This window comes from Myotis daubentonii, chromosome 16, assembly GCF_963259705.1.
Source record: "Myotis daubentonii chromosome 16, mMyoDau2.1, whole genome shotgun sequence".
In the NCBI taxonomy this organism is placed as follows: domain Eukaryota; kingdom Metazoa; phylum Chordata; class Mammalia; order Chiroptera; family Vespertilionidae; genus Myotis; species Myotis daubentonii.
Genome location: NC_081855.1, coordinates 27658746 through 27679366, shown reverse-complemented (window position 1 = coordinate 27679366; position 20621 = coordinate 27658746). Strand labels below are relative to the sequence as shown.

General features: G+C 49.6%; 1 pseudogene; it reads left to right on the top strand.

Annotated features, from left to right (window-relative positions):
* The first annotated feature begins 1354 nt into the window (after positions 1 to 1354).
* On the top strand, positions 1355 to 1824 carry LOC132218364 (large ribosomal subunit protein P1-like; annotated as a pseudogene).
* The last annotated feature ends 18797 nt before the right edge of the window (positions 1825 to 20621 follow it).

The window sequence follows — 20621 nt, the reverse complement described above, 5'->3', positions numbered from 1 at the left end:
CTGAAACTTTCTGTCTGGTGCTTCTAAGTTCCCAGGTTTCTTCCCCTCAGCCCAACTTTACCATCCAGAGGGACCCCGCTGTGTCCACAATGGAAGTGAGTTGAGACAGGCCTTTATAAACTTCTTGGGCTGTTGAAATAGCTTCTAAAGGACCTCTCTGCTTCGCTCCTCCCTCCCCGCCATCCATGTATCAGTCGGGTTGACCATCTAAAAGTGCACATCGGTGCTCTGCCACAGCCCTTTGTGGAATCCTACGTTGCTCTTGGCATAAACTCCGTGGTTCTTCTCAGGCCTGCCAGGCCCCTCCTGCTGGCCCCTGCCTGCTTCTTTCTCCCTTGTCTGTTCTTTCCTTGCCGCCCTGTGGCTTCCTGAGTATGTCAAACCTAGTCCTGCCCTAAAGTATTGGCATTTTCAGTTCCTGTTGCCTTTTCTTCATGTAGCAAGTTCCTTCTCATCCCTTAGCTCTCAAATGTCATGCTCCTCTCACCAACCCATTTAAACTAGGCCCATCTCCACTGCTCTGCCAACCTCAAAACGTCTATCACATTCGACTTCCACCACAGCACGCATCACAGTAACGTTCTTGACTTGGTCATTTGTTTCTGATGAGTCTCCCTGAGCAGTGTATACACTTTGCAGGGCACAGACCTGGTATACTTCGATTCCTACGTTATCTCCAGCACCTAGACAGTAGCTAGAACATAGGCGGTTCTTAGTAAATATCTGAGAGATGAATGTATCAATGACTTAAATCAGGAGTTCCCAAACTATGGCCTGTGGACCAAAGCTGAGATCTGGCCAGTTTGCATAAATAAAGTCTTACTGCAATGGAGTCAAATCATGTACATATTGTCTATGGCTATTTTGATGCTACAGTGCTGGACACTAAGTACTTGTGACAGAGATCAAGTACCCCACAAAGCTGAAAATATTTACCACCTGACCCTTTGCTGGTGGGGAGAAAGCGGTGGAGAGGGTAAAGGATGAAACATCAGGTCTACCTGAAAGCTAGACAAAGGAAAGAGAGTACTGATGTGCCCATCTGTTTTTAATTCTGCCAAGGGGAGAGAGTGAACACACTTCAGTCCTTAATCACAACCATGATCAGTGTGAAGACATGGGTGTGCTTCATCCATACATGCTGGTAGGCAGCTCCCTTCTTCTCCACGTACTACAGACACCGTACCCCACCTCAAGGCATGAATCATGACTGGTCATGACACAGGAACTGGTCTTTCCCTTTAGCAGTGATAGGTCTAGCAGTGAGCATGTGATCCAGGTCTAGGCCATAAAACACAAGGAGACCCCTTTCCCCAGCTGCTGGAAGGGTGCTCGGTTCTTCCCAGGAAGCTAAGGCCGCGTTGGGGTGAGGCCCTCACTGCATCCGGCGATTAGCACCGCTCCCGGCAGCGCTTGCACAGCACTCACCCTCACCCTGGCCTCTGTCTCGGAGCTCGCCTGCATCTACTCGGCCCTGATCCTGCACAACGATGAAGTGATGGTGACGGAGAGTAAGATCAATGCCCTCATTAAAGCAGCTGGTGTAAATGTTGAGCCTTTCTGGCCAGGCTTGTTTGCAAAGGCTCTGGCCAACGTCAACGATGGAAGCCTCATCTCATGTAGGGGCTGGTGGACCTGCCCCTGCAGCTAGTGCTGCACCAGAGGAGGTCCTTCCCCCTCCACCGCTGCTGCCCCAGCTGAGAAGAAGAAAGTGGAAGCAAAGAAAGAAGAATCTGAGGAGTCTGATAATGACATGGGCCTTGGTCTTTTTGACTAAACTGGCTCTTTTGTAACACAGTCAATAAAAGCTGACCTCTGTTGGAAAAAAAAACAAAACAAAACACAAAGAGAAGTCCATCTGGTGTTTTGAGGGAAGATTTTTCCCTGGGAAGGAGAAAGCCAGCTTTTGCTCTCATTGCATTCCTTCCTCCTTGAAGCTCTGATGGGCAAGGACGTGACTCTCATGGCCGGGGCAGCCTTCCTGGACCTGAGGGAAGAGAACACAGGCACACAGAAGGCAGAACAGCCGGACCTTGAGTCCTTGACAACACCATGGACTCGCATCACTGACCCTGAAACCCCGTGTCTCCGGTTTCTTGGTAAGGGAAATACTAAATATTCACCAGCCACCAGCCTTGACCATAACTTCAGGTGAGCAGCTATCAGCTGACTTGGTGACAATCCCACTTGATCCGAACTTTCCTAAGGAAGCAGCTAGGTCTCATGATAAAGATCTGAGGACACCCAAAGGGAATGCAAAATGCCTCAAATTCTATCCTCCACCAGCCGAGTCCAAGTTTTAAACCTCGTTATACAAAAGACATTTTGCTGGGATGCGTTGTTCTCCAGAATCCCTCTGTTAAATGGATGATACTTTCAAAAGGCTATGCATGGGGAGTTTGTGACTTTATTCCAAAGGTGTGAGGTCATAGATCATCTCGGACAGAAGAAATATGGAGCTCTCAGGGAGCAGGGAGCAGGGTCATAATGTAAATAGCATGGGACCACGAGCCGGGCTGCCTAGATCCTGGTTCCCCTTTGTCTATTAATTTTCTGTGCACCAAGGAAAACTCACCTCCTGTCTCTGGACCTTCCTCACTCTCCCCTGTCTCCGCTAGTTAAAAGGAACTGGCCATACACGTTACACAGTCTCATGCCCCCATGATGGCCTTCATTCACTCCTCATTCCTTTAGCCACCCTTTCAATACACACTGTTGAGTACCTCCCTGTGCTAGGAATTTTTCTAGATGCTGGGCACGTAGCAGTCTCTGCTCTCGTGGAGTTCACTGTCTAGTGGGGAAGACAGAAAAAGTACATAAGTACATATAACGCGGTGTGACACATATGATGACAGGAGAGATGGCGGGGCATGCAAGCTCGTGGCAGCTCAGGACAGGGAGAGCAGGTGTCACCTGGTGTAAGAGGCTCCCCAGAAGTGGTGGCATCTACGTTAAGACCTAAAGGAGGAGTCCAAGTCAAGCCGCAGGGAGGGAGAGGGAGAGGGAAAGGGAAAGGGAGAGGAATTTCCTTGGCAAGGGTATGGGTGCATGTCAAGAACTGTTAATAAACTGTCTACCATTTATTTCATATCTGAGGTTCAGTTTTTTCCCCAAATCAATCTCCTTGCTACGTTGCTTATTAAAATTGTGACAGAAAGGACAATTGGATACATTTAAAAAGAACCTGAGCCAAGTTTAACCAACCACTATCGTGACAGGAGTTGATGTCTGTTTCATGTATTTGAAAGCTATGATGTGTATTTCAAGCATATCAATATAGCAGACCCGTTAATTTAAAACAGAATTATCATATTCTCACACTATGCTAGGCATCTGGATAGAGCCAGAAACATAAGGTAGGAGAGGACGTGGTCCATAGGCACTCACAGCTCAGCGTGGAGACGTCAAGAGCATTAATAATCAGAGAGTGGGTGTCGCAGGTGCAGAGAACGGCGCTCCCATCAGATTTGGTCTAGGGAGGCTTTTGGAAGTCCATGAGCCCTGAACTCAATTTGTTTTCTTATTTATGTTTCCACTCATCCATCCATCCATCCATCCATCCATCCATCCATCCATCCATCCATCCATCCATTTATTCTAACTAGAGTAAAATGCACACATAAATTTACCATTTAACCCTTTCAACTGCACAATGCAGAGACGCTGGATTCATATACTAGTACGATGCCATGTAAAGTTCGCCACTATCCATCTCAGAGACCTTCTGTCACTCCAAGCAGAAACCCTGTCCCACTGAACAATAAGTCCCCATCCCCCTCTGCCTCCTCTGGATCCTAGTTCCCCTTTGTCTATTAATTTTCTATGCACCAAGGAAAACTCACCTCCTACTTTCTGTCAACCCCTGTCTTACTTTCTGTCTCTGTGACTTTGCCTACCCTAGAGACCTCAGTTAAGTGGAATCACACAGTATTTGTCCTCTTATTTCATCCAGCACAAGGTCTTTAAGACTTTTATCCATGTTGTAGTGTGGACCACCACTTCATTCCTTCATATGGCTGGGTAATATTCCATCGTACGTATACAGCCCATGTTGGTTATCCATGCGTCTGTTGGTGGATACGGGAGTTGTGTTTGCCCTTTGGTGACTAACACTGCTATGTATGTTGGTGCACACTGTCTGTTGGAGTCCCTGGTTTCAATCTTTCTGGGTATGTACCTAGGAGTGGCATTGTTGGATCAGGTGGAAATTCTATTGGAACTGAACGTTGAAAGCTGAGAATGACTGAGCAGGAGGAAGCAAAACACCCTATGGATTAATGCCAAGGGAGGGCACACTTTGGTGGGGTGACCCACCCATTACACAATCTCTGGCTCACCCTCCTCTGAAGAGCCATACTGAGTGTCCCTCCTTGATGACAACCGCCTAGGTCAATCTTGGTTTCCTCAGAAGGTGCTCTGTAGGGTGCGTCTCCTGTCCTATCTCCCTCCCCAGCTCCACCCGGCCCAGGACATCCGGAGAGTGGTAACTACTCCCCTGTCTACCTCACTGAGTCGTTTCAAAACTTAAGGAATAAAACCTGTGAAGGGGTGATTCTGGCATTTTTGGTTAAGGCTGTTGCTATTGTCCTCACTGCTGTCCTTGTTAGAGCACTTTTGGGCTTCCCAGTGGCCTCCCCTGGCCTGAGGGACCCTCAGGGGCAGTCACTGCAGTCCCTACACAGGAGTTAAAATGGTAAATTCATGTGTGTATTTTACTGTAGTTAGAATAAATGGATGGATGGATGGATGGATGGATGGATGGGCAGGTGGATGGATAGATGGATGGAAGGATGGATGGATGGGTGGATGGCTGGATGGCTGGATGGATGGATGGGTGGATGGATGGATGGATGGATGGGTGGATGGATGAATAGATGGGGTGAGAAATAGGCTCCTTCAATCACAGCCAGACCAGCCAAGCCCACGGAAATGAAACCTAAGTGTGACATCTCAAATTGCCGTATCTCTCCATTACATCCCCAGCTCCTCCCTGAAATCTGTGCTAATAACAGAGAGGAGTGGAAACCCACCCACCACATCCTGAGAGTCAGTGGAAGCCAGGCTGCTTTTCTCACTTCAAGGCTGGCAGATCTATCTGGGAGGCTATGTCTAGAAATTCTGGAACGATTACCTTCTACCTCAGTTACTTTCCCAAGGCTTGGTTTATTTGGTTTCAAACACCGAAACCATATTTATTGAGAAACCACTGTGTGTTTGGCATATTGCTAGGCCCTGTGGCTACAGAAGCCCAAGAAATAAGGGCCTTCACCTTCAGTCTGTCATTGCATTGATGCTAAGGTCCTCAAATGCACCCTGTCCATTTCCTGACACCCCAGTTCCGGTTGTATACTGCCGCCTGGGCTCTGAGTGTGACTCCCTTTCCTGCTAAAAGGCTGTCCGTTTAAGTCATGCCTTTGCTTTAGTTCGGGGATGCTGTCTTTTAGCTACCGGCTGCCTGTCTGGTTTCTACCTACAACAGCGAAAAACACAGAAACCTACCTGACACCATTGATTTGAAATTGTGTGACCCATAAAATTGCCCCAGCGTCCCTAAACCACCACAGACCTCTGACGATAAACATGGACCTGGTTTCCCTGAGGCTCAGAATGGCCAGCCCTGCTGCCGCTCCTTAGCCCCCACAGGTGTGGCTAATCCATCATGGTGCTTTCCAGCTGCGCCAGGGCCTGTATGGCATCTCACCCTCTCTCAATGCAATGCTCTAAGCAGCTGCCTTCCATTGACCTGAGCTGGCACACTAAGTACGTAGTAGACACTGTCGCTGTCCCAGCCAGATCATCTGGACCATGTCCTCAACCCTCCTGCTGGGAGTACATACAGGCTGTAACAGCCACAACTGCACCTATCTCCTGAGCATCTCCTCTGCTGGTCCCGACAGGTGTCAACTCGCCAGGGAAAGTCTCTGTCATGCCTTGACTGTTACAGGGACCAAAAGCCTGGTGCCTTGCTATTCACACATACTCATATCTCTGGGGTGTGGCTTTGCCTAGTTTCCCTTTGCTCTCTCCTGCCTCCCTCACACCTTACTGATTGTGTTTGAGAGCACTAAACCCTCACACCAAATCCCCATTTCAGGTTCTGTTCCTGGGGAAACTGACTTCAGCCAAGTCCTTTGTCACATCTGTCTCTGACCCGATGCCCGGGAAGGAAAAGCCAAGGACCAGATACCTTGAAGTAATGTGCAAATCTTTTTACTCACTCTCTTCAGTGCAATAAATTGATGATCAGCCCACAATGTGTGCTGAGCCTGGACACGTGCTGGGCAGCGCGCTGGGCATGGCTGACACACAGGCATATGAGACCAAGGCGACCCCTTCCCATCCAGTAGAACAGGTGCAGAGGTGATGGCCCTGGGAGCAGGGACTCTCTACCTTGGACAAAAGGGAAGGAGGAGGGTAGAACCGAGAGAATAGAATAGAATAGAATAGAATAGAATAGAATAGAATAGAATAGAATAGAATAGAATAGAATAGAATAGAATAGAATAGATTCTGAAGACTCTCTGAGACAGACTTGGAAACACATTTCCCTCTGATTTTCTCATAACCTAGAGCAGGGGTCTTATAATTTGTGGCTCACAGACCCCAAGAGAGAATCATGGAGGAGCTTCAAAAGGTTCATCATCTCCCTCCCCCAAACTGAAATGCATGTCTATTGTTTTTCTTGCCAAATAATCCATACCTTTCCCCAGGTTCCCAAAGGCATCTGTGAACCACAACAGCTAAGAAGCACTTAGATTTTTTTTGCCATACAGTGGGGCCTTGACTTACGAGTGTCCCGACTAACGAGTTTTTCGAGATATGAGCCGTCTCTCGGCCGATTTTTGCTTTGAGTTGCGAGCTAAAATTCGGGTTACGAGCCAGCTTCAGATACCCCACCGCTAGTTGGCGCAGCGAACGTCACAGTGAATGCCACAACATCAGCCCAGCATCACGTGTCTCACTCGTTCACTTTTTGATTTGACATACGAGTAATTTGAGTTACGAGCTCCATCACGGAACGAATTAAACTCGTAAGTCAAGGCCCCACTGTATATCCAAAGCTCTTGATGAAGAGAGGTTTTGATGATATCAACACATACACTGTCAATGCAGCAACTGTGTGGGCAGACCCAGCTGTGGTGCCAGCCAACATCTGTCTGAGAGATAAATCTTCCTCTTTCTGATGCTTTTGAATCACGTAGTGGCTGCATTTTGGAGCAGGAGGTCTGCTCACTGCAGGGCACCTGACTGTCTGGGTCTCCTCATTGGTAAAAGCAGATCATGCCATATTATTTTCAAGGTCTGGCCCATCATTGATTTTCTGAGATTCTGTGAAGAACCTCAGAAACCATCTCTTTATCTTTTATTTTATTTATTTATTGTTTTTTAGAGAGAGAAACATTGATGTAAGAGTGAAACATCAATCTGCTGCCTCCTGCACACGTCCCACTGGGGACTGAGCCTGCAACCTGGGCATGAGCCCTGACCAGAAATCAAACCAGCAACCCTTCTGTGCATGGGACCATGCCCAGCCAAGTCACACCGGCCAGGGCCAGGATTGATGTAAAAGGCTGCAGCATGCAGTGGCTAAGAGTTGGGAGGCTCCATTTGGGCTGGTTTCCTCTTGGGGCCTCTGGGAAATAGCGATAATAATGCATAATAATGACATCTCCCCAGAGGGATGCTTTAAGGACCCAAAGAGTCAGCCATGTGAAGCCTTAGACCAGAGCCAGGCACACAGCAGGCACTCGCTAAGTGTTGGCTCTTCTATAATTTGTGTCCAGCAGAGGTAACTGAAGGGGCAGGAGTAATTTCCAGGTCCAGACAGTGAGGCCCGATTCTTCCAGGACTCGAGTCCAGCCTGGGCTCTCCCCAGGGCACCTCCCTGTCTGCTGCATCTGCTGCTCCTCGTCATGGCATCAACAGGACCCGGGCAACCACGGCCACAGGAGAGCCCATCTCCTAGGCCTGCCAATGCCCCCATAATCAAGGAGGCCTGAAGGTGCCTCTAAGTGCCAGGAAGCGCCCGGAGCTATTACTTTCAATTCACATTCCCATCCCTCCCTCCGCTCCATTTCTGGGCTCTGTCCCATCAGGTACAAGACATCTTGCCGGGTCTGACATCCCTTTTCCCGCCGGGTTTACATAATCGGTTCCATGTATCTCTGACTCCAGGCGGCCATGGGCCATCTGCTGTGCATTTGCAGTGCTGGCGTCTGGTCACATTCTGACATCGGTCGCCTCTGCTTGCCCAGGCAGATGGCTGACCCAGTCTTCACCTTGGTGTTCACCAGCTGCCTGCCTCCAGAGCCACCTCTGGGTCAGCTCTAATTCTAGGCCAGCCCCATTGCAGACCAGGGCGTGTGTGGATTGGGGAATGGGTGTGCCAGGTGGGAGCCTGAAGTAAGAGAAGCCCAGAGATGCTCAGTGGTGTCTATAGTGAGTTAGAATGCAATTAGGTTACTGTTGCTGATAACATTCTCTTGCATTCAGCACCTGGCGATTCACAGAGCACCTGCATGCTCACTGCCCCATGTGCTCCCACAACAGCCTTATAAGGCAGATGTGGTGATCTCTGTTTAAGCCGTTAGTAAGCCCAGGCCTGGACAAGTTAAGTAACTTGCCTGAGGCCAGACATTTTTTTTTTTTTTTTTTTTTGTAAAAGGGAGAATTGCAAGCCACATCTGTCTGGCCAGAAGTCTGGTACTCTCCCTGCGACACTCCAGTGGGACCTCAGAGAGCAAAGAGGCCCAGAGCACCTGGAAAGAGGAGCGGGGTCCTCAGGACACAGGGGCCTAAGGACATGGGGCTCTGCTGGTCTAAGGCACTGCACAGAGCATGCCGTATGACTTGATCATACTTTGGCTTCCCGCCCAGGTAACCTTCAGCTGGATAAGGAGCCCTTGGGAGCCTCAGCCATAGGGGCTCCTCTCCCTGTCTCTCCCCTTCCCTCACAGCTCCCAGGAGGTGCTGCTGTGTCACAGAAATGAGCCTGCGCTTAAAAGCCAACCCGATCTGAGTTTCAATCTTTATTTTTACGACCGAGAGATCTTGGGCAAGTTACATAACATCCCTGAGCTTCTGTTTCTTCATCTGCAAAAGTGGCATGAACGCATCTGCCTTGCAGGGCGGCTGTAAGATTGCATTAAACAGTGAGTGCCCTGCTGTCGCTGATGCTTGGGGAGGAATGGCCTGTGAGGAGGGTTCGCCACGTGGCCAGAGAAAACCCAAGCGCCAGGCCTGGCGGAGCTGGATCCTGTCTTCTCTGGGCCCCATTTCTTCTCTGGATCCCCTTCTGCGTACAAGCTACACAGTGCCTCCCCCTCACCGGTGTTGATGCTGCCTCCTCTGGCTGCAGACTCCCCAATGCTCCCTGCTTAGCAGTTGCTTCGCCAAGCTGGGCCAATTAAGCTGCCTGCCTCTAATTGTTTGGGTGGCTTGTCTCTGAACTCCCTCCAACTTGTCTATAAATTGGTTCTAAATGTAGTCCTGAGTGCCTAATCTTGGAGCTCTGAGCTTCTCCCTCTTCTTGGTAGGGTTTGAGGTGTCTCCTCTCCTCCCCTCCCCTCCCCTCCCCTCCCCTCCCCTCCCCTTCCCTTCCCTTCCCTCCTCTCTCTCTTCTCCCTTTCTTCCCCTGATCATCGACACACAAGCGAGAAATGACTCTGTGACATGACTTATTTCCTTTGCAGAGTTTCTCTTATTTAAGCTTCCAGGAAAGTGATGGTGGAGAATTAAAGAGGGATTAATTGAATGTACAAATTCTTTCCAAGCTCTGGAAATTGCACAGAAAACAAAACAAAACAACTTTGAAACAGTAGGGGAGGGGAGGTAAGAGCATGGGAGCATGAGGAGAGTGATCACTTGTCTGTTCCTTTATGCTCCCCTCTCCCCCACACACCTCTCTGGTGTGGGTTCATTAAAGCATCAGCCTGGAGCAGAACTGCTGTGTCTAATAGGAAGACCCAGCAGTGTCTTCATCAGGCAATTAGGACCCTGACCTGCAGGAGGCAGATTTAAAGGAGCCTACCCCCGCTTCTCCTCTCCTTTCCATCCTTCCCCCTTTCCTCTCTTCCTCAATGTCTTCTATTTTGTCCTTCTCATCCTCCTTTTCTTCTCCTCCTCTTCCTCCTCCCTCTTTTCCTCCTGTCCTTCCTCCCTCCTTTTTGTACCTTCTTCTCTCCTCTCTCTCTCCCTCCTCTCCTCTTATCCTCCTCCCTATTAATATCAAATCCAGTGGCCAGGCATCTTTTGTACCAATGGAGTGACTTACCCTCTTGACAGCTCTCTCACACCCCTGGTCTCACTGGAGCTATACAGCAGCCTGGGGTGGGGCCAGGGCAGGCAACCATGGCTTCATCTGGCAGGTGAGGAAATAAAGCCCAGGGAGGTTCAGCAACCTACCCAAGGTCACACAGATCATGTATGAGCCTCAAAAAGACTCAGGACTCCTGGGCTCACTCTTGGCCACAGTCAGTGTGCTACAGCATTTGTTAAATGAAAGAATGATGTCACTGCTGTTTAAAGGCTCAGATCAACAGTCAAAGGCTTATGGCAAAACAGCTAGACAAGCCAGACTTTTCCATTGTCTGGGAGCCTTATTCCCGCCAACCACCCAGAGCAGCCCTGTTGACTGTCCCCAGCCAACCAGGAAACATGCCTCTTGTGGTCACCAGCGTTGCCAAGAACATCTCCCAAAATGTAGAGGATGCCCAGAGGGTCCTGCAGGCAAGGAAAGGTGGTGGCAGGCTGGAAGAAACGCCTCCGTGAACAGCCAGGGGGGTTTCTCACTTACTGCCGACTCCAAGTCTTTCTCCTAGAATCCCCAAGGGGTGTCAGCTCATCAATCCCAGTCTGTCCACCCGTGTTGCATCTAACAATATGCTGGGTGCAAGCAGAGATAGCAACCCTGGCCCCCTGGAGAGGTGACCCGTCCCTGCTGTGTACATCAATGCTCTGTACGGGACCTGAGTTTTGTTTCTGTAAGAAGCAGGTGGGGTGATGAGGACAAACAAGTTTTACAAACTAGAAAGTTCTACACAAAGAACTCCTGTTGCTGGGATTACAGTAGTCATGGGGGTAAAGCTGGTCCTAACACTGCGCAGAAGAATCAGAGTAGGAGGGACCTTTCGAGGTCCTGTGGCCCAGCCCCTCAGTTTGTGGGTGAGGCACCGAGCCCAGAGAGAAGGCATTTTCCTCAGGTGATGCTACAGGTGACAGGGAAGGATGGTTTTGGGACCTGGTGTCCGGGCTTGGCTCTTTCTGGATGCTGCCTGTCATCTCTGTTTTACTTTCATAGATTTTTCCTTCTTTCCCCAAAATTCAATACATATACAATGCCTTCAAAATACCCTTTATCCACAGCATTTCTTTATCCAAATATATTTAGCCTACATCCCACTACTTCAAAATCCTGTAATGTGGCTTTAAAAAACACACTGATTAACAAAACCATGCCAAAGGGTTAGGAAAGAAGAAACCAAGGCGACTGACTGTGCCACTCCCCTGGGGACCGTTTTCATCTCAAGAGAGGCCTTTGCAGACCTCAGAGAAAGAGAGATACTGTTCATGGAATTTCAGGTTCTTGGCAGGTCACTGGAGACTTCATCCAGATTATCTGGGGATCTGCTTTTTCTTCTGGTGATGAGGGCACATCTCACCGAGCCCCCACACTCTGAGCTCATGCTTAGACCTCTGGCTTCTTCTCCCCGGTTAGATCATCGCCTCTCAGCTCTGGGGCCTTGCCGACAGCACTGACCACAGCCCCTCACTGGGGAGGCTGGCTTCTGCCACGGAGCGTTTGCCGGCTACTCCCTATCCTCTAGGTCCGAGGTCGGCAAACTGCGGCTCGCGAGCCACATGCAGCTCTTTGGCCCCTTGAGTGTGGCTCTTCCTAAGCCTTAGGAGTACCCTAATTAAGTTAATAACAATGTACCTACCTATATAGTTTAAGTTTAAAAAATTTGGCTCTCAAAAGAAATTTCAATCGTTGTACTGTTGATATTTGGCTCTGTTGACTAATGAGTTTGCCAACCACTGCTCAAGGACGTAGCTTGAGCCGTCTTCTGTATCTTCAGGAGTTAGACCCAGTAGGTTCCCACTGAGTGGGAACGCAGGGGAAGGGCTGAGATTCTGCAGCCCAGTTTCAGGGCAAAAGTGTGCATTTTGCTGGGGAGAAACAGCACCACTTGGACTGTGTGTGTGTGCACATCACAGTCAACATGGAGCCATGTCTGTGTGCCCATCAGCTCCAGTGCCTGTGTGTGTACGTGTGTGTGAGTGTGTGTGTGTAGGGGGTCTCTCCTGCATGTGTGTGCATATTAGAGTCACAGGAAGTCAGAGCTGAAGGGACATTAGAGAGCATCTAGAACCCTCTTGTCTCACAGAGGAAGAGATCAGCCTGGGACAACATCCTTATCGGCAAACCTGAAGCTTGACATCTGCCCGGCTTGCCTCACACAGCTCGGGAACAGGTCAATAAGACATGACTATAAACTGGCTTTTGGAAAAAGGCTTTTTTGGACATGTGAGGGAAACCCCGGTGAGATTAGGTCCAGAACTGGAGGACGCTGTGGTCATCCATGGCACAGCTGCTCCGGAGTCCGGGGCACACACGTCAGTGAGGAGGGGCGGGGAAGGCCATTCCCCAGACTCCCCAGGAGACCCCCCTCAATACCCACACAGCTGAGGCTGCGCAGTCCACAGCCAGCCGAGAAGGACACAGGGGGGCGCGGGGAGGCTCACTGAGCAGGAGAGGCTGGAGCCAACGGGAGGGCCCGCCCTGCTTCAAAGCCCTGCAAGGCTTCCTAACATTGGAGATTCTCCAGAACAACACAGAATAACTGGGTGTCACATGGGGTACACACAGCCGGGGCATCATGGGGGCCCCATGAGAGTGCCACCTCCACGTGGGCAGGGCAGGACCAGGTGTATCTGACTCCCGGCTGCAGACCCAGCCATAGGACCAGACAGGGTTCAGAAGATGCCTGTCCAATGAAGCTTTACCACCTCCCCGCCCCCCGCCGCCTCACTGTAACATCCACCATGCCCCTTTCTCCCCAAGGCTTCCCCCTCGAGAGCACACCTGGAGCCCTCCCAGGGCTCTGAGACGCAGGCCTGCATCCTTTCCCAGCACCTCCCAGGTTACAGAGGGAGCCTGCAAGTCCCCACACTAGACCTTCCCCTGGCTCTACACTAGGACCCCGAGGTCCTCCATGGGCCATGCTTTTCTTTGCCCTCCCAGCAGGAATAAAATCACTCTTGTCAACATGTACTGTGACTGGTTGTCATGGCAACAGGGATAACAGACATCCACAGTGCCCTGGGTCAGTGTGCACCTGGAGTTTATTTAGCAAGGTGGCAGCGGTGGGGGCGGTGTCAGTTTCCTTGTATGGGTGTCCCTGCTGGACACCTCCCTGTCCTCCCTCCCTTGGCCTCTGAGCCTGACCGAGATGCCAGCATAGTTGCACATGTGACTGCGCACTGCATGGAAGGAGCGTGATCCTCACACAAAGGCATCATTTACTGGGGGTGGGGATGGGGGAGTGCCTGCATGGGGCCGGTTGCAGCCCCTGAGAAATGTATCCCCTGAGGCCTGCACAGTCTTCTTTCCTTTGCTGGGAACTTGGCTGCCCTGGCCCAGCACTCAGAGAAGCAGGAGGAGGGTAAGTGGACAAGGGAGAAAGGAAATGCACAGAAAAGTGAAGAGCTGGCACCACTCCCATGGCTACACCCAGATGTCACCCTGGTTAACTACTGAGGTTGGGCCCAAAAAGACAGCAGACTGGATTCCAGATCTGTCCCCTGGGAGACAGGAATGACCTGGCTGTGTGGTTGTATACTAATTAAATAATGTTCGGGGCTATAAAAGGTAAAGCTCCCAAATCTCAGTGATTTAGCTCAATAAAAGTCTACTCCTCACTCCACAGAAAATCCAATCATCATTACTGGGGGTTGGGGAAACGGGGGAGTGCTCAGGGACCCAGACTGATGGATGCTCTGACAAGCTCAGGTGGCTTCCAAAGCTGCCCTGGACTCATCAGCAGAGACTCTGTGAAGAAGAGGATCACAAGGGAGGTTTTTTTATGGCCAGACCTGCAAGTGTCCTACATCCCTTTGCCCATGTTCCATTGGCCAGAACTTCATCACATGACCCAACCAAACTCAGGGTGTCTGGGAAATGTAGTCTAGCTGTGTGGCCAGGTGGATGAAGTGGTCTCCACCACAGGCTGGAAGGAAGCCTGGCCCTGCAGGCATAAAGAGATGTCTGAAGGGAATGGGCTGGAGGGGAACAGTGCCCAGAGCTGAACAGGGGGGTGCCCCTACGGGTGCAAACAGCACCCAGGGATATAAACAGTCAGGACTAGAATCCAGATTGGCCTGACTCCAAAACCTTTGCTTATTTGTATCATGAGGCTTCCTCCCATAGGAGCTTCCTGGGTTCTGTTGAGAGGGGGAAGGAGAGGAGAGTGGGCACAGGTGGGGAAGTGGTAGGATGGGCATGGACAGCAGGAATGACAAAGTGAGTTTGTAGCCAGACACCGGGGTCTCGTCTAGCCCTTGGGGATCACACTTGCTTTGCCCCCTCTTTGGTGCTCAGTCGGATTTCCTCCGAAGTGTCTTACTGTCCTCTCTGGGCGGATCTGGAATCCAGTCTGCTGTCTTATTGGGCCCAACCTCAGCAGCTCAGGTAATGTGCACATCACAGTGTGACCGACAGGTGGGGGAAGGCAGGGTTAGAATAAAATGATGTGACAACAATACAGGATCCCTTGCGCAGAGCCTCCTCCCCCAGGCGCAGAGCGCCTGGGAGTCCTCGGAGAAAAAGATGAGGGGGGAGTTTCAACCCTGGGTGTGTGGCTGGGGCAAGTGCAGGCTTGAAACTCCAGGAGGGTGGACACAGAGCCAGCTGTGAGAGGCAGGAGGAGCCAGAGGGCTGGAGGGAGGCCCACCTAGGACTTACTTGTACCTTTATAAAAAGACCCCGGGACCCCACCCCAAGCCTTTGATGTCTGACTTTTCCAAGAGACTCTAGTGTGAAAAGAATCCCCCTCAAAAACCTGTATATCCTGTGGATGGAAAAAGAGAGTCAAGAGGAGAATAATTATTTTTCCAAAGCCAGAGAACTTGTTGGAAGCACTGCCCAGCCTGAACCCTCATCTCATGTCTCTTGGGCAGTGTCTGTTCTAGTCCTACAACTGCACTACACACACACACACACACACACACACACACACACACACACACACACAAAGAGACACACACACACACACACACACACACACACACACAAAGAGACACACACACACACACACACACACACACATGCCTGGGGGAGGCCAGGTAGATTCAGAAACCTGACACAGACAGTTGGAGGCTGATGTAGCCGTATGTTCCATAATTGATCCTGCAGCTTGCACAGATCTATGCCATATTTACCATCTCACATTGGGCAACTGGTACCTGCTGTGCCCGCAGGTGTGGCAAGAGCCCCTGCTGCCATCCGTACGTAGAGAATCAGGGCCCAGGGGAGAGGACCCGCCTCATCCCTGTCCCTGAGAATGGCAGCTTTCTCGCGGAGTGACCCCTGCACAGGGTCCATTTAGAATCCCTCAGCAACATGCCAAAAAGGGTTGGGGGTGGAGATCTGCGGCCTGAATGACATAAAGTCTGAATGACAGAGAAGATCTCAAGACAGCAGTGTTTAACTGCTTTCAAGGCAATCAGGAACAAAATGGACAGACAGGGAGCACAGCAAACCCAATTAGAGGCACTTTGGGCACCACTGTAATGAATAGAAGAGAAAGTCCTGTGTAATTAACATGCTTCTGGCTGCTAAGCTGGTATTGCATGTTTTGGAAACCAATTTGTTTTGTTGTTAACTAAACGTAGTAATTCAGGGGTGGGGGACTATGTATACTATTGCTTTGCATGGGAACAATTAATTAATTTACATATAATAAATAAAGTCGTTACACAGAGCAGATTATCCATCACATCAGCCAAGGAGATTCTAGACCCCCTGCAAACCTAGGACACAGCACGCCCTGGCTCATGCCCCATCCTTGCCAAGTCTAGAGATATCCACGCGCTCCCACTCCTGTCTTAGGCACAGTGCCCCTTCCCAGGAAGCTCCTCTCTGCCTCTCCCTCACCGGCAGATCTCTGAACCCACTGACCCCCTCTCCCCCGCTCAGTGGCACAGGCACAGAACGTATTACAATAACACAGCCGAGAGACCATTGATTTTCCTGGTCTCGGTCTCCTCTTTAATCCATATTTTTATTAAATTTTTCTGTGTGCAGGAAGGAACATTTAGGGAAAACCATGAAAGGCTGTCAGGAGCTGTTATTAGTCATCTCAGCTCCGCCAGTGAGCTGTTCCGCGCAGAAGTATCTGCCACTGGGCAGTGGACCCAAGGGCCCTGACTGGAGGCAGAAGCTCATTTGGCTACGAGACGGGGGAATAAAGGGCGGCTCTTCAGATGCCAGGAGGACAATGGGAGCAGCAGTTTCCAATTTATTTCCCTTCTATTGAGCATTTTTCAGAACCCGGCTCCCATATCTGGCCAGCTGGCGCCAATCTTCTCTTAGAATGACGGAGGTTTAGAGCTGGGGGGGAGGGGGGTCAGCAAGCATCCAATCCCTCCACACAGCTCTGTCTGGGTCCTTTCAGGAGCGAGGCCAGGGCTGGGCGTTGTGATGCAGAGACAAGCCCACCAGTGGGCTGTGCAAGTCTCCACTCTCCCCCATGAGTTCAAGGCTAAGCCCTTAAAGATGCCCCTATCCCTGAACCTGGAAATTCTTCTACTGTAATGCTTCACACAGTATTAACATGGTCTGTGCTGCTTCTCCCATTAGCCTGTGAATTCCTTGAAGACAGTCACATTTTTATTTTCATAGCCCAGTGCCTGGCATATTACTAGGCACTCGGAAAATAACTCTGAATACATGAGGGAGAGAATGAATGAATAAATGAAGAAGCAAATGACTTGAGTTCACCACCCTGCAACTGACAGATCCTGGGGGACTCTCTAGCCGGGAGGAGATATGCCCAGAGAAAGCAAGTTGCTTCCAAAGGGAACACTGCACCTCAGCATAGGGCCTGAAGGTCTGAGGACTTGTTTCTTCCCCACTTATTTATTATTGTTATTATTATTATTATTATTATTATTATTATTATTATTAAAGATTGCTTTCCCTTATATGGGTGTCCCATACTTTATTTATCTAAAGCCCCTTCTGTTAAACCTTTGGGACTTTCCCAGCTTTCCCATCATAAATAAGACTGCAAAAATCAACCTTTTATGAGGAACATTGTGGGCAATTTCTAGCATTGGGAAATGTTCAGCTAATAATATAGTGAACTTCAAAGCTTTGCATGTGCACTGCCAACTTTTCTGTAAAGTTGTGACAACTTGGATTTGTCTCAGCAGTATATGAGGAGCCTTATTTCCTTGCTCTTTCACCAAAGCGGGGTCTTGTTATTTTTAAAAATATACTAATTTTCTCCCCCCACCCCAGAATGTATGATTCAATACACTGTTTTTTAATTGATTTTGAGAAAGAGAGAGAGAGAGAGAGAGAGAGAGAGAGAGAGAGAGGGAGGGAGAGAGACATCGACTTGCCATTCCACTTATTCATGCATTCATTGGTTGACACTTGTATGTGGCCTGACTGGGGATCAAACCTGAAACCTTGGCGTATGGGGACGATGCTCTAACCAACTGAGTTACTTGTCAGGGCTCAATAGACTTTTTTAAGAAGAAAAATAATTTCAGAAGAAAAATTGCAAACTAGACATGGAATGAAGCTAAAACCAGAATACTCGCCTGATAAACCTTTGAAACTAGAAGCTCCTGCTGCTAATTAAGCCTTGGTTCCAATACCACAAAGAACACGGACCTGCTAATTTTACTGAGTTCCCAGGAGCCGTGGCTGAGAGGGAGACAGGGTGAGTGAGACGTTGTACCTACTGATTATGACACATGTACCCTCGCTTCTGAAAATCAACAGAAAGATCCACCTGAGCCTTCATCTGTTAGATTTCCAGGGACTAAGAAAGCCTTTACAATAACAAGGAAACCAAACTGCGAATCCTTTATCCTGGTAAATGAATGGTCCTAGAACGTTGCCACTCCCTGGAGCATAACCTTGGTTGAGTCACGTGGCCCATCCTGCCATCAGGTTCAGAGGGTGAAGGAAGTAGTGGGCTACAGAAAATGCTCTCAAAGATCCCTTCCAGCCCTACCATTCTCCAGCCTGTACTGCCTGAGTTTATGGAAGATTAGTAGTGTACACCGCCACACATTTTAGACCATGGCCCTTGACCCATCCATGCAATTAGAGGCGCTCTTAAAAGGGACAAAATACATTAGCAGGGCTTGGCCCCAGGAGTCTCATCACCACTGCTGTCAGCAAGACTTGCCTCAGCCGGGGAATCCATACTGTGCAGGCATCCGGGCTGCCCCAGTTTTCCATATCAGCCCTACCTTCTCTGGACCCCAGAGATCCAGTTCCGCTTTCTTCTTCCAAACGAGAAGGGACTTGGGAACGGGAGTGGAGGCTGACTGTAAGAGCCACAGGTCAGCAGCGTCTCCTGGTGTATACGCTGTCCCCACCCAGGGCATCGGAGCCGAATGTGGCAGAGCTTAGCATTCACAAGTCTGCACTTTGGAGCCGGATCCCCGGGTGTCAATACTGACTGCCCTTACAAGTGTGACTCGAGCAAGTCACTTTCCTTCCTGTGTCTCGGTTTTCTCATCTGTAAAAAGGGGATAACAGCAGTATATTACCTACATCATTGCACATGGGGAGTACATGAGTGAATATTCGTTAGGTGCCTGGAAGCGTGCCCGGCATGTACTGAGCACTGTCTAATGAGTAAATAAACAACTTTGAGGGAGCTGGTGTGGTCTGGTAGGAAGAGGAAGGGTGCTGACATCCACTCTAGCTCTGCCACCCCTTAGCTGGTACCCTTCCGCAGCAGGTGCCAGAGCTCTCAGCAATGGGCTCTCCCATAAATCGGATTTTACAACACTGACTTCCCATAGGTCCTGGCCCACAGCAATGCTCAAGCACCATGATTGTTCTATTTATTTAGCAACGTGTTCAGAGAGCCCAAGTAATTAATTTTATTAGTGTCTCTATGAGAAACTGAGGTTCAGGGAACCTAAGAGTCTTGTTCAAAGCTACCTGGCTAGATAGTAATGGTCAGAGCCAAGACAGGAACGCCTACCATCAGGCTCCAAACCTTCTATTCTGTTGGATGAGGATTCAAATTAAATGAATGGGGCCGACTGAGAGTGGGGAGGAGGAGGCAGGTGTGCGCCAGGTCGGGGAGGGCCACAGAGCTGGGTCACAGGTCAGAAGCATCTCCTCCGGACCTCAGAAGCAGCCCATCACTCCGGGCCCTGTGTCCCCAGCTCAAACAAGACTCAGGGTCAATACCTTCATGTTTCAATCGGCGCACAATGACATTAGGACTTTGCGTCCCGCGTTTCCATTTGAAAAGGTCAAGGCTACATTAGTGGTTAGATGCCTCCAAAACATCTTCATTTTATCTTACTTCTTTTCAGGAGCATCAATGTTGAAGGATGTTGGGAGCAGCAGCTGGAAGGTGAAGGGCAGTAAGTTGAAACTGCCAGGGACAGAGAAAGATGGAGAAGAAGGAGCCTAGGGAAGCATGGAGAGTGGGAGGAAAGGGGAAGGCCTGGTGGCTCCACACTTAACTACGTGCCAGGCACCAAGTCAGGCGCTCCTGCAGTCATCTGTTCTCAATTAAAATGTGGGGAAACCCATGCTCAGAGAGGCTGAGAGTGTGTCCATGGTTACACAGAGAACAAAACCAGTAACTGCCCTTTTAGAGGCAGGATATAGGATAAACTTTCCTTTATTCTTTGCCCAGGGATAACCAGACAGAGCTGGCTAAATATATCAGAAAGGCAACCGTGGTCTGTTCTAAAGTGAGTTTTGTCAGAAACTTCAAGGCCAGAGAGAACCACGGAGAAAAGGGGAAGGGGTGGGGGCCGTCTGAGGACAGAACTGCAAGTCAAGGACATCAATAAGTAGTCCTATTGCTAATCCAGAGCTGCTGCTCAGAACTCAAATTCGACCAGGGACTTCACCTTCCAGGGTGTTGGTGCCCTCGCCTGCAAGATATGAGGTACTTGCCTACCTTACGGGTTGTTGTAAAATTATAAAGAATAAAAATAAAACAAAGGAAAGCGTATGTGACTATGTCATGCTATTTCACTATAAAATAATAATATTAAGGAAAATAATAACAGCAAAAATAATAAGGTTTAAGCACTCGCTGCTAAAACCCCTGTATCAAGTCCCAGCTATAAGATTCTGCAGTGGAGAAATCGTCATGCAGAGCGAGTTCTATCACTCGACAAGGAATACCTTGGTGGCCAGCCCGACTCCCTGAGCTCATTCCAGGAACACCTAGTGTTCATTGAGCTCGTCGTAATGTGTGCCAGGTGGAGACTGTGCTAAGTGCTCCCAAGGACCCTGTGATGTACATATCATTGTACCATTACTCCTTCTGCAATTAAAGAAACTCGTACCCAGAAGGGAAGGTCACGCAGCCAGTAGGTAGTGAAGCAGGAATGAAAACTAG